The sequence below is a fragment of the Anabrus simplex genome, chromosome 2 (genome assembly GCF_040414725.1).
Source record: "Anabrus simplex isolate iqAnaSimp1 chromosome 2, ASM4041472v1, whole genome shotgun sequence".
NCBI lineage: Eukaryota > Metazoa > Arthropoda > Insecta > Orthoptera > Tettigoniidae > Anabrus > Anabrus simplex.
The window spans coordinates 789,395,369-789,407,784 of record NC_090266.1 but is presented as its reverse complement, the minus strand read 5'-3'; positions in this window follow the sequence as shown (position 1 = coordinate 789,407,784).

The window sequence follows — 12,416 nt, the reverse complement described above, 5'->3', positions numbered from 1 at the left end:
CCTGTTCACGCTTCTTGTAATATTCATACCTCTGAGAACAATCAAAATAACTGGTTTCTAAAGAAATGGGATAGCGTGATCAATCAGCAAGCGGTGTGTAACGGTTCCATGAAAACTATATAGGCCTACATTTAAATAACGAAAGTAACTCAGAGGCGGGCGGAATGGGGAAGACATTCTACGTTCGGCTACAGTTGGGAGACCTCGGCTGTGTTGTAGTGCTAGATGGCGTCGTAAGAGTACATTGGGCTACGGTTGGGAGATTTCGGCCTTAAAGCGGTGCTAGATGGTGGTGAATCTTATGCCACCACACACAGAAAGCTAAACTATGCTGTGCTATGTTAAGTAAAGTCAAGCTATGATGTGTTATGACACGAGTAAAATGCTAAACCAAATTATGCTTGGCAGCTGTTTAAAGATGGCTGGAATTGAACAGGAGGACCTTTTATTAGTTGCTGTCGTCGAAGATAAAGAAAAGGAAAGATCAGAATAAGGAGACGATTCTGTATACCTTAGATAGTAGGAAGAAGACGAAGAATACATGGTGAATTCCATAATTTCAGTCATCATTCAAATGGAAATTTTGAATTTAAAAATTACTTTCGTCTAAATCAGGAAGTGTTTCATGAACTTCTTTCTCTTATTGAGGATGATATTAAGACGTAAGGTAAGGGCGTATTCTGCCCGAAGGCAGGTCCGAACCTCCGCAGAGGTGTGCCTGAGTCGGAGTTTACGTACGGTAGGTTGGCCAGTTCCTTTCCGCTTCTCCATTCCCTTACCTCCCACCAACAGCGCGTGGCAATCCATCCAAATCTTGACCACCCCAAATGTTGCTTAACTTCGGAGATTTCGCGGGATCCGGTGTTTCAACACGGCCACGGCCGTTGATAATATTAAGAAAAAGTATACAAATTGGAGGGAATCTTTAACTGCAAAAGAAATATTAGCAATATGTTTGAGGTAAGAACATAAGATTGTGGTCATTATTTTTATAACTAAATTTTATATTCTTCCTCTTCTTCCTAGTGTCCATTCTCCTTTCACTATTTCCAGCTCCTGCCGGGCCAGGGCATTTATGGTACATCTCCACCTTCCACCATTCCTCTTCCATCATTTTGCCCCACTCCACATTTCGTCTTCTTGTACTCCTCTTTATTGAATCGATCCACCTTGTCCTAGGTCTCCCAATCACTTCCTTTTCCTCCAAATATATCTGCATCATCTGTTTTGGTATGTTTTTCTCCTCCAGCCCCTTTATATGTCCAATCCATCTTAGTTTACTCCTATCAATTCTCGCATTTAGGTTTTCCATTCTGACCTCCTGTCTCACATCTTCGTTTCTCAATCTGTCTTCCCTTGTCTTTCCTATTATACTTCTTAGGTATTGTAACCGTAAAAGTTTGTTTTGATGGCTAGCTGAACACAAGACTCGGCCCAGGGGTGACCGGTCACTATTTGAATTGTTACAGAGGAGAGGGAAGTCAGATAAGTATAATGGAACACTAATTGTTTAAAAACAAGTTTATTCATAAAATAAAGTCAAATTTCAACATCAACTCAGCACAGCAGTTATAATGAGTACTTCTCCTTGGGGTGGAATTGGCTCTGATACATTGCGGGTCACAATGTCTGCTTATTTTTTTTTTTTATTTTTTTTTGCTAGGGGCTTTACGTCGCACCGACACAGATAGGTCTTATGGCGACGATGGGATAGGAAAAGCCTAGGAGTTGGAAGGAAGCGGCCGTGGCCTTAATTAAGGTACAGCCCCAGCATTTGCCTGGTGTGAAAATGGGAAACCACGGAAAACCATTTTCAGGGCTGCCGATAGTGGGATTCGAACCTACTATCTCCCGGATGCAAGCTCACAGCCGCGCGCCTCTACACGCACGGCCAACTTGCCCGGTCACAATGTCTGCTTAGGGTGCCACCATCTTCCGAGTCGATCTTGAATGTCTGGAAGATCTGGAATATCTCGGAGGTCTGGATGGTCTAGGAGCATTCGTAGTCACGGTTGTAACGTGGCACTGGGCATGAAATAGATCCAAAGTAACTGGTCTGCACAAATGAGATATTAGTTAGTAGTGGTCTGCACTGAGTTGTCTTCACAGTGGAATTTCACTAATGAACACAGTTATTGCTTATGGCTTGAATTGAGCTCAAAATAAATCTGCGATGTATCAGCCACGGAAAATAAATAAGTCACTTTATCAAAGTTAAATATGAGAACTTCGGCTGAATAGTGACGTAGAAAATGAAATATTCCACTTCCAAACTTTACCCTGTTCAAGTTCGAATTAATTCTAGAAATAAGTGAAACCAAAGAATTTGTTTTGGGATGAATTTAGTCCCGTTAACGATTAAATGAAGAAAACACTGTCCTTTCAAGAACCGTCCTGGGTTCAACACAAGAAATGTTAACTGTACCAGTTTATTTAACCACAGTTCTAAGGCTATGTTCTATCGTGAATATGGTCACTTAGAAAATAAATATTAAGTTCGGTAGCACTGTTAAATTAAACTACTTGTGTCAGAAGCTTGTAACATAAACGCATAGTTTGTCGAAATGTTTTAACACCTTGGTAGAGTAACACTGTCACAAAATTCAATCACCTGTAGAGTTTGAAATACTGAATTACGTCTCGCTATTAGCACAGGTTTATCACTTGTTAGGGTTAAATACAAAATTATGTACAGTTTTGAAGTTCCACTAACGACAAGGTTTTATCACTTTTAGCATTCAATGTTAAATCACTTTGTGAAGTTTAAACACTGTCATTCAAATCCTATCATCTCTTGTAATTTAAATATCAAATTACATTTAAGTACTTGGTAGCGTAGTATCGTACTAGTTCGAATCACACTGTTCCTGTAAATAGTTAAACACCTTAACTGTTCACGTCTCAACTCATACACAACTTCTGTTATCACACACAAACGATGCTGTAATACTTCTAAGTCTTGTAGATGCGTTGTAGAATCAGAGTTCAATAGTACGCGAACTTAAACTTCCATCGGAGAGTCGAACTGGCGACCAACATCACGGCAGCAGAATGACCAACAGCCGACCGACCGGCCTCGACTGTGGAACAAGATAGTCTGGCTTGACAAGCGAAATGCCTGCCTATTTATTCAGTACCCCCTGGGAATTATAATTGGTAATATCTTTCGTACATTTTAACGGATCTCCATGAACGTTGGGAGTTATGACTATAAAAAATTAGGCTACACAGTGATGTGGTTCATTCCTTCATATCATTAATCCATCTGGAAGAAATTAACGATGGAAAAGAATGGAACCTTCCGTCTGACGTAATACAACCTTGGCCAAGTTACCCAGTTGTGACGTCTCACTTCCCCGCTGCTCACAGCTGACATGTTCGTAAGAGAAGCGTGTTCGGCGGGTAGCATAACTCCGCATACATCGGGGACTTTGATTGAGAACCGTGTTACGGGTATATATCCCCCTCTCTCCATGAAAAAGAAAATCCGATCAGGGATTTCTTTTCTTCTCTAGTGTTCCCGGTGATAATATTTCTTTAAATTGGCGGAGTTGTAAATTCCTTCCAGGTTTCCATTTAGTTTACTCACTTCATAAGCCCCATTATCAAAGACTGCAGTAATCCTGTAAGGTTCTACGTAGAGGGGACAAAATTTAACGTACACACGAGGTTCTGGACGTGAGACAGCGGGTTTCCTAATTGAGACCATGTCATTTACTCGAAGTGGTGGTCGAAACGCTCTGTTTCTCATCCTCCTCTCTCGGATTTGGGCTGCATGTCGAAGTTGTTCCTTTGTAGCTTCCACGCGAGCCTGGTGAGTGATTACCATGTCCTGAAGAGGTGGTAACAGTTGATCCCATGGCCTATCGGGTGTGATATCCTTATGGACCTTCACGGGAATGTCACGAATAGATTCATGAACTGTTGAGTTCATGACCCACTTCCAGTGTTGAGTCCCGCAGTAGAGTCTGCAAAATCTGGCGATTTCCCTCATGATCCTTTCGGCTGGGTTAGCCTCAGGATGACGTATCGAGTTCATGATATGCTTGATGTCCATGTCCTCTAACGCTACTTGAAACTCCATAGAGGTGAATTGAGTACCATGATCTGTAAGTAAATATTCCGGTTTACCCATATCCGGAATAATATTCCGTTTGATCCTGCGGAGAATATTCTTAGCATTCGCCTTTTGTATTGGAAGTACCATGGTGGTACTTAGAGAAAGCAGCTACAACTACAGCGATGTGTCGGTTGCCATGGGTTGCCTTGGGCAAAGGGCCATACATGTCCAAAGCCAGTATTTCCTTAGGTCTCTCTGGTGTCAATGGCCTAGGAAATTCCCTCATTAACCTATTATTAGGTTTGATTCGTTGGCAAACGTCACAGGTGCGAATAATGTCTCTAACATCTCGCCTCATATATTCACATACAAATGTTTCTCCAGTGAGAGCAACCACGTTATCAGTGCCAGCATGTCCAGATAGAGAATGACAATGCCACACGATGTCTGGTGTAAGTCTAGGAGGAGCATAAATCCTACGCTTACTCTTCGCTGGATCCATGTACTTATAAATCAGTCCATCCTGATAGCAAAAAGATCGTGCGAGGTGGGAGATACGGTCATAACCGTCATCATCAATGGGAATCGAACCCTTGAAGAATCTAAGGAGTTCTCGGATTTTGACATCCTCAATATGCTTCTTAAGTGACTCTGAAGCTATGAGAATATCATCAACATAAATGGTAGCAATATCTGACTATCTCCCGAATACTGGTTACTGGCCGCACTTACGCGACTGCAGCTATCGAGCTCGGTAGTAGAGTAATTTAATAGGGCTTGTAAAATAAGGGTCATTCTTTCTTACAATATTTGGGCGCGATGCTATTTGACAATAAGATCATGGTCGAGGCCGCTAACATTTCAGCCAGCCTTCGCACAAAGTAATTACAAAAAAATAGGAGAATTTCACCGTCAATGAATTGACGTACGAGCTCCTCTCTAAGCGCACATTCAAGGTCGAGACACGGTGGCGTGTGGACAGGCGGGGAAGCAAGTACCTTCCCCTCTGTAGGTGTTTGGTTCATGTTAGATTTCCTCGTCATTCGTGGTCTCCATGTCATCTCGCTTTTCAGGTGTGTTCATGTGTTATGCTTCCACATGAATCTGACGAATGAAAGAGGGAATGTAAGCTGGTACTGGGCGGTTCTGAGGGCTGTACTGATTATCTTGCCTGAAATTAATATTTCTGGCCCGAGATTTAAATGAGCACTAGTGTACATGCCTCTGTTAATTGCACAGCGCGACACAGGCAGTGACAATGCCATCTGTGCGGCAGTCCACGGCAAATCGCGGAGAACGCACATTTCCCCTTCTGTACGCTAGACAGTTGGTTGATGATGTAGGATGGATGAACCCATAATTGTAGGAGGCGGAAAGATCGTGAAATATGTTGCTTCATTGTTTTCGTGCTAAATGTTCTACCTCTGCTACCATTACAGAACTAAATATATCACACTTCACGCGCATTTGTAAATCTTCTGACAATTTCTTTGGGAGAATTACATGTTGATGAGAAAAAAATCAGTTCGGTTAGTATTGTCTGTGCGCGTTTGAAGATATTCAATAACTTTATCAGCACAGCTTGGCGTTTTGTTGTATTCTTGTTGGATGAATGAATGGACTGATATTTATGTAACAGTACTAGGAGACGCCCTCCCCTGCGAACCACGTGAGCCAATAAAGCAGATAGCCGAGACGCGGGTGCAACCATATCGGATGGTTCATCGAAAAAGGGGTAGCAGCCTTTCGGAAGTTGCAAGGGCGGCATTCTAGAAGATTGGCTTATATGGCCTTGTACTAATACTCAGTACGGCCTAGCTGTGTTGATACTGCTACGGCTGAAAGAAACGGGAAACTTTATCTGTAGCTAACTCCCGAGGACATGTAACTCTCTTTGTATGAATGATGTACTTCCGGGTAAAATATTCCGGAAGGAATATAGTCCCCCATTCTGATCTCAGTAAAACTTCACATAACCCTCACCAGTTAAATAATATAATAATCATGGCTGAAGGTGGCGCGAATGGACTCTGCCATTGGTTGGAGATTAGCCCAATGAACCGTCGCTCCCATAATTCAAGGCAGCGAAATGTTATGACCAATATAGACGATATAAAAAGACCTAAAACAATGAGGCAGCGTTACCGACACACTAATCATCGTTGTAGTCGGGAGGAAGACTGGAAAGATTAAACATATGTCATTAATAACACTGATAACACCTCGCTGTCTTCAGTTGTGGGAGTGACATTTCATTGGGCAAATCTTCAGCCTATGGCAGAGTCCATTCGTGTCACCGCCAGCCATGATTAATAACATCAATAACAAGGAGAAGAAATAACATTTTTGAATGTTCCAGCGCTAGCCATACAGTAATTTCGAACCTCGTTACTGTAAATCATAGATCGCGCTGATGTCACTCCTGTAATTCATGGGACTTGTTGTAAATGGTCCAAGGGAACCATTTCGTTTCATCCGGAGAAAAAGGAGCGTTGCAATTCTAAAACTGGACACAGTGACATGTAGATTGTACTGATGTCAAGAGCCGTAAAGCCGCTTCGCGGCTCTAATCTGGGGGCTCATGCCCCCAGACCCCCTTTGCTTGATCATCAAAGTCCAGTGGGTTTCTTACTAGCCCGACCTAACCAATTTAGATCACTGGTTTGGTCACTAGCTGAACCTAACCTATCCAGACCAATGGTTTTGTCACTAGCCGGTCCTAACCTATATCGTCGAATGATTTGGCCACTAGCCGGGCGAAAGTGCTGCACTAACTGAACTGTTGCGAGATAAATTATCATATTAATAATATTTTTAATGGTCCAGGGCTAGCCATAATGTTTTGTCCAGGGGAAAGGAAGCGTGATGATTACTGTCAAATTTGACCACTGTAAAGTACAGATTTCGCTGATGCCAGTCTTATAATTGATACGAGGGAAATTATGAAAATAATACTACATTTTTTACAGGAGGAATGAAAACATCTGTGATTGTTCCGTGGCTAGCCATATTTTTCTGAAAAGCAATACTAATGGTCCAAGGTAGACGAATGCAGAAAAATTATTTCATACACACACATAAACAAAGAATAAGGTACCGGTACCGTACATACGAAGTAGGGAGATTTATATCAAAATTTAACATACCTTATTGGAGATCACCTAAAGAAATATTCGTTCCCTCGCCGAACACTAAGTTTGGTGCAGTGCCCATATTTATCACAATTCCTTTATTTAGTTATCAGGCCCTGGTTAACATAAAACGACAAGAAATCTTCAAACTTACTCTTTAAATCATTAAAATCCGTAACTTTGACATAGCAACCTCCGCACGGAACAACTTCCATGTTTAACAATAGCTTGTTGATTGCCATAGCAACGAAGAATTTATTTATGACCGTAACAATCAACCACGAATAAATTAAACAGCCCGACCAAAGTTAGTACTGGGAAGTAAATACGTCACATCAGTTGGTAGCAGTCGTCAAGAACCCACTTACGTCCCCAGTGACAAATGAACATCAAACAGCGGTTCCTGCGCTGGTGAGTGTTTCATCATACTGAAAGGATTATTGTTGTCAAGATTGACACCAAAACAATGCCCGCCACAATACTGCAGGTCTGTACGCCTACTGGTTCAGCGGATGATCAAGAAATGGAAAGAATATAAGAAGAGGTAGAAGATTTAATACAATATGTAAAAGGTAACACCCGGGCGAGTTCGTCGTGCGGTTGGAGGGGCGCAGATGTGAGCTTGCAACTTGTAAATATGTATACAGGGTTATTCACCTAACATGTTACACGGAAATAACTTCTAAACCATTAAAGATATCGGCATTCTGTTTTCATATTCGTAAATGGTATCCAGGATCTCGTAACCTAACGTGCTATATAGTCTCACGGGGTGATTAATACCCGAGATATTGATACTAACTCCATATTTTTAAATGGAACGGCACAAATTCATACACCTGGCCTAAAAGTTCAAGTGTGTACAAGTTCAAATATGTAAGTATTTTCAAAATCGGACAATTACTTTTTGAAATATAAATAAGAACAACATGCGCGGTTTTGCATGCCGCATCTGAGGGCGTGAAGTCGGGCAAGGACATATTGACGCGCAAGTAGTTTTCTGGGAGTAAGTTCAGCCACAGAACGTATACCAGGCATGTACTGTAAACATAATGTGATGTACCGTAACATACCCTGGGTGTGTAACGTTATTGTATGAGTGGCAAACACACAATGTGGAAGGTAGATTAAAGTTGTTCTGCTTTGTTTTGTTATGTTTTGTTTTGTTTTGACATTCATGTGTAATAGGTTGCGCTCAGTTTAGCGTCTTTTCCCACGGATGGGAATGTGGAGGATTTGGAAAGTACATCGGCCGTGGCCTATCCCAAAGGTACCTATCCGGCATTTGCCTGGTGTTGAACATGGGACACCATGAAAATCACTTTCAGGTTGGGCGAGGCAGGACTCGAACCTGCGCTCTCCCGAATGCACGCTACTACAGTCGCGCTTGAGATCCGCGGAAATTAATGCGCGTAAAATAAGTAAATAAATAATAGTTCTGTGGCCATCTCACCACGATGAGCTCTGAACATCCCACATAAGTCGAGCTCTTTGTCTCCTAATGTCTACCCTATCCCAACCCAAATAATTCAGCATTGGTAACACTGCTCCTTCGCCTGAAATAACCCAGCACAAAAGGAGGTGCGCTTTGTACTACACACACACACACACACACACACACACACACACACACACACACACACACACACACACACACACACACACACACACACACACACACACACACACACACACACACACACACACACACACACACACACACACACACACACACACACACACACACACACACACACACACACACACACACACACACACACACACACACACACACACACACACACACACACACACACACACACACACACACACACACACACACACACACACACACACACACACACACACACACACACACACACACACACACACACACACACACACACACACACACACACACACACACACACACACACACACACACACACACACACACACACACACACACACACACACACACACACACACACACACACACACACACACACACACACACACACACACACACACACACACACACACACACACACACACACACACACACACACACACACACACACACACACACACACACACACACACACACACACACACACACACACACACACACACACACACACACACACACACACACACACACACACACACACACACACACACACACACACACACACACACACACACACACACACAAACAAACGGGGCTGCGTGACTACGCTGTCAAAGCTCGGAAATGAAATAAAAACAAACAGCCACTCTTCTCCGCAGCATGTCGAGTTTCTTAATCACGTGTAGTGGCTAGCATTTGTAGCTTTCGCTGCGGTGGTCCGGGTTCAATTCCCGGCTCTGATAAGCAGTATAATTGTGGTTGGAGGGCTGGAACGGGGTACACTCAGCTTCGTGAGGCAAAACGGAGAAGGGATGGGTTCGGTACCCATCTCAGCTATCCTGGAAGTGTTTCCGTGGTTTCCCACCGCTACTCCAGGCAAATGTCTTGATGGTTGCTTACTTACGACAACGGCCGCCTGCGTGCCAATTCCTCACCGGAATTACAAATACAGCACAGTACTGCAGACACCACAATAACACAGGTTACCAGATACATTCTAACAGACATGCAGTACACAAACACACACACACCCAAGCACATGGGGCTACACGACCACGATGTCCAAGCCCCGGAAATGAAATAACAACAGCTGTTCTCTGTACCCCTTCGAGTGTCTTAATCACGTACGTCTGGAGAGGAACCCGAACAATAAGATGCATTACTGGAAGTGCGACCGTATACGCATTACTATTCTGGAGTAAACTTAGTGTTTGAAAATGTGGATGTTGTCAAGCAATCGCTACATTTTTTTTGCTAGCTGCTTTACGTCGCACCGACACAGATAGGTCTTATGGCGACGATGGGATAGGAAAGGCCTAGGAGTTGTAAGGAAGCGGCCGTGGCCTTAATTAAGGTACACCCCCAGCGTTTGCCTGGTGTGAAAATGGGGAACCATGGGAAACCATCCTCAGGGCTGCCGACACTGAGATAGCTTTCGTTATGTTCCTTTCAAGGCAAAGTACTTACTTTATTCCCTTTAAACACATCCACCCTACCTGTCCTGTCATGATTTCGTCTGTCATACACACTTTGCAAACCCATCACATGTGTGCAAGGTGCTTACATGTCTGGTATCCCTTCTGAGGCTGAACTCACTCACAGGAAACTGCTTGCGTGTCAATATCTCCTTGCTCGACTTCACGCCGTCAGATGCGGCATGCAAAACCGCGCATGCTGTTCTTATTTATATCTCAAAAAGTAATTGTCCGATTTTGAAAATACTTGCGTATTTGAACTTGTACGCAGTTTGAACTTTTAGGCCAGCTGTGTGAATTTGTGACGTTCCATTTAAAAATATGGAGTTAGTATCAATATCTCGGGTATTAATTACCCCATGAGACAAAGTAGCACTTTATTTTACAAGACCCTGCGTACCATTTACGAATATGAAAACAGAATGCCGATATCTTTAATGGTTTAGAAGTTATTTCTGTGTAACTTGTTAGGTGAATAACCATGTATAAATGTATACATATCAGGTGGGTCTTCCACTATATATTATTGTTGTACTATATTCACTGTTAGTGTAAAGAATGCATAATGTGTAAAGACAATATTCCTTTTCTCATTCATGTATTTTTCTTCCTTTTTGTTAAGGATTACTTTCTGGTTTTAAATACCAGGTGTATGCATAAGTTTTGCCGGTTTTGTGGTAAAGAAAACACGTAATTTTCAAGGGAAATTCATTTTTCGTTTGTTCAAAATATTGACCATCGGCTTCTACACACTTCGCCCACCTTTCAGGTAAGTTATGAATACCATGCCAGGAAAACTGCTTGTCTTTTGCGGCAAACCATTTGTCGAGCCATTTTCCAACTTCCTCGAAATTGCTGAAGTGCTACTCTGCTAGCGCGTGCCCCACTAATTAGAGGAGCTGATAGTCAGATGGCGTCAGGTCGGGGCAGTACGGCGGGTGCGGAAGGATGCACCATCCAAGAGATTTCAAGGTGTCTTTCACTGGTTTTGCTGTGTGAGACGGCGCATTGTCGTGTAACAACATCACTTTGCTACGTCTTCTGGCCCATTCCGGTCGTCTTTCGATCAACGCGTTATTTAAATTAATCATTTGTTGGCGATGGTGTTGTGTATTAACGGTTTTGCCTGGCTTCAAGAGTTCATAATACACAATACCGCTCTAGTCCCACCAGACACAAAGCATGGTCTTCTTGTCGTAGCGATTTGGCCTTGGTGTTGAAACACAGGCTTCGCCAGGTGACAGCCACGATTTTCTCCGCTTCGGGTTTCCAAAATAAATCAATATTTCGTCACCCTTCACAATTCGATGAAGAAATAAATTTCTTTCGTGGCGTTGAAGTAGCATTTAACAAGTGACTTTGCGATTTTCCATTTGCCGTTCATTCAAATCTTGTTGGACCCATTTACCGAGTTTACTGATCTTCCCCTTTGCTCGTAAACATCTGCTGATTGTTTCTTATGACACATCTAATGCCGGTGCCAATGGCTGCTTAGTTTGAGTTGGGTCATCATCCAGAACGTTCACTGTCTTTTACATTGAAATCACTACGTTTAAATTGTCGAAACCGTGCCTCACATGTTGTAATCGATGGGGCGTGTTCACCATATGTTTCTACCAGCAAACGATGAATTTCCACGGCCTTTTTCTCTTAGTTAAATAAGATAAGCAATGCGTACCGCAAATGTTCTTTTTAAAGCACAGACGTCGACATGATCACTGAACGACACAACACAGACGCTAGTGTTTGGCGGACTCCACTTTTGTGTGTTGGTAGGTTAAAGTCAGAAGAACAAACTGACGTATGTGTCAAATTCATACGCTGCGTACTGTTCGCTGACGCCATCTCTTAGTGTAACTGGAAAATACTTATGCATACAACTATTATTATCCTTCGGTAGCTTAACGTCTTGTAGAGATTAAAGGGAGTAAGAACTCCATTTGTTTTTGAAAATTCCATTGTTTAAATTGTATGCTCCTTGTGCACGTTCGGTCTGTTTTGTTTTTGCACTGTCTGTTGTTTGAAGTAATTCTTCAGTTTTTCCATATCCTTTTTTAATTATTTGACTAAAACAAAATGTATCGTTTAGGTACCTGATAACCGGAGACAGATTTAAATCT